Here is a 5,841-nt window from a genome sequence, read left to right as displayed (position 1 = left end):
TCACAAGTTTGACCCTAGCTTAAAAACAACAATCTCCCACGAAATTGCTGGTTTTAGGGGACTCCACTAAACATTAAAAGCGGTCGGATTAAATGCTGCACAGTCTAGCTCGCGGCTCAATCCTTCAGTCCCGCCTTTTGTCATCGTTTTGCTCATCTCATGTAAGTGAATAAATGTAAACAGCGGACTAGCCTTGACAACGCAGATTTTAGGTTTACGGTCCTGCGGCCGCGGGGAATCAATTTACAAAGTGTCGAAAATGCGAAAACGAGGAAGGTAGTAATTAAACAAGGCGCATCCTTGCCAACTTGCAGTAATGGTGTATCTCGATTACACTCTACTTCAGACTAGAATTTGGGAGCTCGTGCGGACTGTTTGGCAAAGGTTCATCTCCAAAGAATTTACAATAAAATAGTCGCACAATGGAACAACGCCAACCGCACTAAACAGCCAAATGTGAATTAAAAGAGTTGATTTCTTTTTTTCTCAAAAACAATACGTGATGATCATTCAAGCTCAATTATGGGCTGGAATTGCATTCTATAATGATCTTATTTACAGCTACATAAATTGTGTTCGAAAAACTCCCCTTCTTACCAATAGTTGACTCATCCTTTTTATGTGTTGATTCAATTTTTTGGTGCCTTTAAATAAGTTTCAAGACTTTAAAATGGCCTTATTTCTGCTTTCGCTATTCTGGTTACACATCGTGGGCGGGATTGTCCAAATTTTTTGTTCCGTCCGTAAATAGGTCATCCCTAGTCCGCGAAATGGCCGATGTTCTTGCTCATTCCGTGAACTGGGTAGCCAGTCCGCCGACTAGCCGGTTAAAAGCCTGAGAATTAAGACAAATTATTCGCGAGATTTTGATCAAAACTAAAGAGTATCAAATAAAAATAAAAACATTTCTTGTGCAGTTTTGTTGGTAGGCAAAACATTAATACGGATCTGGGTGTTTCTTTCGACATTTTAAAACCATCTGGTGCGACACACACACGCAAAGAAAAAAACTTATTTTTTTACTTTTCTCAAAAGTTTTTAATATGAACTGATGAGCTTTTCACATTTTGCATATATTATTAGTATCTTGGATGTGCGTGTTGCACTTTCAAAAATTGAAGGCGTTTCTGCTTAACAAAGACTAGACTGAGTTGACTGCAGCGCCTTGATACAACTATTCGTGTTCCATGGATATGCGGGTGGTATGCTCAAAATTGAAGGCACCTCCGCTTTTTACCTGATATCAGTGATACCTGTGATGATACGTTTCCCAGTAATACTTATCATCGCTGCTCTGACGTACAGGTGTATCTCTAATACTACGTGAGCCCTGAAAAACACAGAGCTCTATGGATAACGGGGTTCACGTGGAAACTGAGTTACACCCTTACGTTAAAACAGCGACGTTATGATCTTCATTTTTCCCAAGGGTCGCCATGAGGCCCAATATCTATACCCTCTTTACAATGGCATTGTAACTTTTGTCTTTCCTAAGATTTGGCTGAAATGACTCGCATACTTGCAGACGCCCGACACACTGTGTGCCGGGCTCGGTGTCCGCAAGATGGGTGTCGAGCGATATGCGCGATACGCGAACCGCGGGAAGATCGGTGATCTTGAACCTGGCGCACGTTGGCCGTTGCCGTTGGGAAGGCGAGGGGCCGTGACACCAAAAGTCCCTTTTATCGCCGATCCGCGCCGCCTTTATTTGAAGACGAACGCTCGAGATCGCAGTTTACGAGCTCCTCTCCAAACCATCGGCCATCCCGTCGCTGGAGGCCCCAGAGCGTCGCTTTAAACAGGAGCTGAATCCTGAAAATCGTCCATGATACGATCGGTGCCGTCGTTTGAAGAGGATCACAGGATGAGGTAATTTTGGTTGGAGGTGGTTGAGAAATCTCCGGAAATTTGCCTAACTGCATGTATAAAATCATAAAAAAATAAATGACTAAAAAACCAATTCTTCTTATCCCTCCATTCACTAATGTAAATGCTATATTAATGTAAGAGGAATAAAGTATTGGGTGGCCTTGGAAGACGAGGCACATAAACATTGGCGGATCCAGCAAATTGACAACATTGCCTTTCCTCCATATAAACCCATGGAAATGTATCGATTCTTAAGGGGCCAAGTGCTCCGACAAGAATCGATTATTTAGCATAAGTTCAAATGAAGGAAATCCGGTGTTGCCAAATTGCTGGACCCGCCTCTGTACATAAATGCAGTATTTGCTGTTTCGAGAAATACGTGTTTGATGTTTCGAAATTGTATGGGTCTTTATAGCGGAGAGGAAGTTCAAACTGACTTTTTGAAGCTTACAAATGGAAATTCGGGAGGGAATTTTCACAGAATATGCACTAAGACTAGTTTCACTTGGAACCATTAATATCTCAATTCTTCAAAAATTGCACTCACGCGCCTTGTCCTCCAAGCCCCTCTATTGAGCTTTTAGCTGGTTCGGTGGAAGCGAAACTAGGTGAACTTGGGCCATGCTTGAAAAAAAACAGTATGCAAGAGAATTACACGTGTATTTAAAAATTATCATTTTATGGTGAGAAGTATACGCAGCCCTTTTTTAACCATTTTTTTAAAACTAGAGTTTAGAATTAAAAAAAATGCTTTCGATATACTTGATCCCTTACCTAAGGTGATCGCTCATGTCCGAAAAAGGCCACACTTCATGGCGCGGTCGGTGTTTAGTGGTTGAAAACAGCTCAGAATGGAAACGTATGAAAAAAATTCTCTCGGTATATCGGTGTAGATTCTCAAGGAAATAACCTAGAACAAAGCTGATATAGCATGGCGCTGATGTGATAGCTGTTGAACATGGTTTCTGAAGTGAAAGGTGATACAATTTTGAAAGAAATCTTCCGAGTCAAGGATTCTGTTTCCTTTGTTTCTCCGGCAGATGATTCTCGCACGGAATTATTATACGGCGTTGCTTGTTCTAGATTTTAGTCTCAATATTCCAAACGTCTTAACATCACGGGCAAATATTAAAATATTTTAACGGAAACAGATAAAAGTCTACTTAGATTGGCTCCTTTAAATTTGAATTATGCAGAGAAAGTGATAGAATTCAAGTGTAACATTCACTTCTGGATAAAAAGATCTATAGAAGATATTGATCTAATATGATTAATTTATCCGCTTGTGACAATACACTGCTGAGAAATATATTTTCAAAACAGGCAAACTAAAGAAAAATGAAGCATCATGTTTCAATGCATAAGGCATGTTTAGAGAATGAAGTAGATTCTTTGATGTGATGTAATTATCAACAATAGAACTGGACTAATTTTTGCAATTGCGAACTACAAATTCTAGGTAAGTTTAGAGGCAGCGTATACACCAATAATTCTCCTTTGCAGATGTGTGTTTTTACGGATGAGCCAGAAATTTTAGTTCCCAACTGCAAAATATAGTCCGACTATTAGTAAGAGGATATAAATAAGGGGCCATATTTTTAAATTTGCCGAGGTAAGTGCTAAAATTGGATTTAAGCCCTAAACAAATGGTTTAAACTTACGTTTGAATTTTTTTCTCTTTTTTGTGGGCAAAAGTCAATAAACGCACCGATATCACATTTTAAAAATCTCATTTTGACCAGTAATTGTTGCCGTAGAAAGATGAGAGAAGAGTTTTTAATTTCACTTGATACGCAATGATGTTTAATTAAACTGTTATTATATTCAGCTTCGTAAACGGCCTAAACTGACTTTGACTGCGACTACTTCATCCGATTTTTAACATGATTTTCCTACTCTAAACCTAATAATAACTTTTAAGGAAATCCAGAGTTTATTTCACCACTTATCAACGCCGGACGTTGTAAACTGGGTTTCATGGACAAATTCAATAAAGCACACCGACATGTCTAGTGAAGCGCCGTTACGATTCCATTATCATATCAACAACTCATCATTTACATAATATCATTGAGATCTGCACCATAATTATAGGTTTTACTCCTCGTATTCTTAACGTAATTAGCGTCTTTCCAATGACTCAATCGCAATCCGCACCGTCCATTGTCTATCTCACAACGACGCATTGATCGGTGGGCGAAGAAGCATTTTGGGAAATTGTTGGAGCGATCGCATCGTCTTGAGAGCTTGCACCTAAATGAGACAGTACCTCCGCAGTGTTAAGCAAAATTCAGTCTCTTACAGCTTTTAGCACTGCACATTCTACACAAGAAGGGAATATTATACAATTTATAAAACAATGTCAAACTTGTTCCGATGTTTTTCTCATTTTCACTCTGTTTTTCATGCACGAAACTAATTTGATCAAAATATCGTGAGAGTTGCTTAAATACTCTTTAGACAAATTATTTTTTACCAGATTTAAAATAATAAAGCACTTTTTACATTAGGATTGATTAAAAACTAGTAATTTACTAAATAAATGTATCAGACTTCGTGGAATTCTTTTAGATTTTTACCAATTAACCTACATTTCTCTACATGTTCTTCGAGAGGGATGCATGTTTATCAAGCTTTTACTACACAAAATCAATTGAGACCATCCAAAGAAAAATATCCTCCAGCCATAGATGTAATTTTTTTGGAAGACCACTTTTGTCTAATACCGAGAGTGAAAACTGAAAGTTGAATTATCAGCGAAAATATCCTTCTGAGTTCCTAACGAATAAATTGCGAATCCTTTGGTTAATTTTGGTGCAAATAATTGAGTGCGTAGAGTCGATTTCTGACGGGGATTTTGTGTACCCTAAATGTGGTGGATTATAATTTTTAATTTTCCCCCCCCTACAAACTATGTTCCTTTAATTAGGGACTTCAAAGCACCATCTGGTTTGGTCCTAGATTTTTGAGCTTTTTTTGCCCCAAAATTTTCGCACATTTTTACATAATACTCTGTTATGATTCACTCAATTTTGAAGGTTCATTTTTCGGCGGATGGTCATAAAACTAAAAACTATTACAATCGGAGTAAAGATTTAAGGTTATTAAGAATGACATGAAAAATATGGACACGCTACAGTCTTGAAATACTGAGAACATGAATGAATCGTGTGTACTGATGTAAGAGCTGCAAGTAGTGCTCAAAGGTAAATGAAGGTGGGATATTTGTTTTCGGTTGGAATCATAAAAAATTCGTGACCTCTCGACTTGTGCAACTTCACGATATACTCCCATAGCCCAACTGAATCTTGCAATGTTGTCCAGTGTGGTCATTTAGTGCCTTTACGATTGAAGTATACTAATGAATTTAACTGCACTTTGGCAGGGATTTTTTTGTGTAATGATGCACGGCACATTTGCAAAAACACGCATTATATTGTTCACTGATAGCTTGATATTACTATTTCTATTTATTTATTTTCCTTTATTTGTCAACAATGCTCAAATAGGAAAACAAATGCGTCAAAAAAAGAAACAAATTATAAGAGTTACGCAGCAGCTTCGCTAATTACAGTTCACTAATCACAAATTTACTAATCAGAAAGCTCATTAATTGAGTAAAATGTTTTTTCTGTTAAGTAATTTTTTAATTTCCTGGAAAAAACCCTTGATATTAGTAACATCTGTAATAGTAGATGTCGTAGGGCAATAAAACACTTTCAACATTGCATTACGTAGGTGTACTAGAAAACTAGACATCAACGAAGTATAAGAAGCATTTGGGTTAAGGAAAAAATAAGAAAAACTCACAAACAACGTATTTAAAATAAACTGGATTTTCAGTATGAATAACTGAGAATTCTAAATGGCGTGTGCGAAAAAAATATCAGGTTTTTATTTTTTTTATAAATGTTGATGGTTTTTTTTTTCTTACTATAGTAAAAAAATATAAGGCCTTTTTTGTGTGTACGT

The 5,841-nt window shown here is 37.3% G+C and overlaps 1 long non-coding RNA gene across 2 annotated transcripts; it reads right to left on the bottom strand.

Annotated features, from left to right (window-relative positions):
• Window positions 1-717: 717 nt before the first annotated feature.
• On the bottom strand, window positions 718-4,321 carry LOC109034513 (uncharacterized). Of its 2 annotated transcripts, none has more exons than XR_011899946.1 (3): window positions 3,531-4,321; window positions 2,644-2,790; window positions 718-1,916 (listed from the first exon to the last, which is right to left on the bottom strand). It is a non-coding gene; the product is annotated as an uncharacterized lncRNA (long non-coding RNA). The 2 variants fall into 2 exon arrangements; XR_002009149.2 differs by having other exon boundaries at window positions 723-1,812; window positions 3,531-4,219.
• Window positions 4,322-5,841: the final 1,520 nt, after the last annotated feature.

Source organism: Bemisia tabaci, chromosome 5 (assembly GCF_918797505.1).
Source record: "Bemisia tabaci chromosome 5, PGI_BMITA_v3".
In the NCBI taxonomy this organism is placed as follows: Eukaryota; Metazoa; Arthropoda; class Insecta; order Hemiptera; family Aleyrodidae; genus Bemisia; species Bemisia tabaci.
The sequence above is the reverse complement of the archived record's forward strand: the minus strand, read 5'-3'. Positions and strand labels throughout refer to the sequence as shown.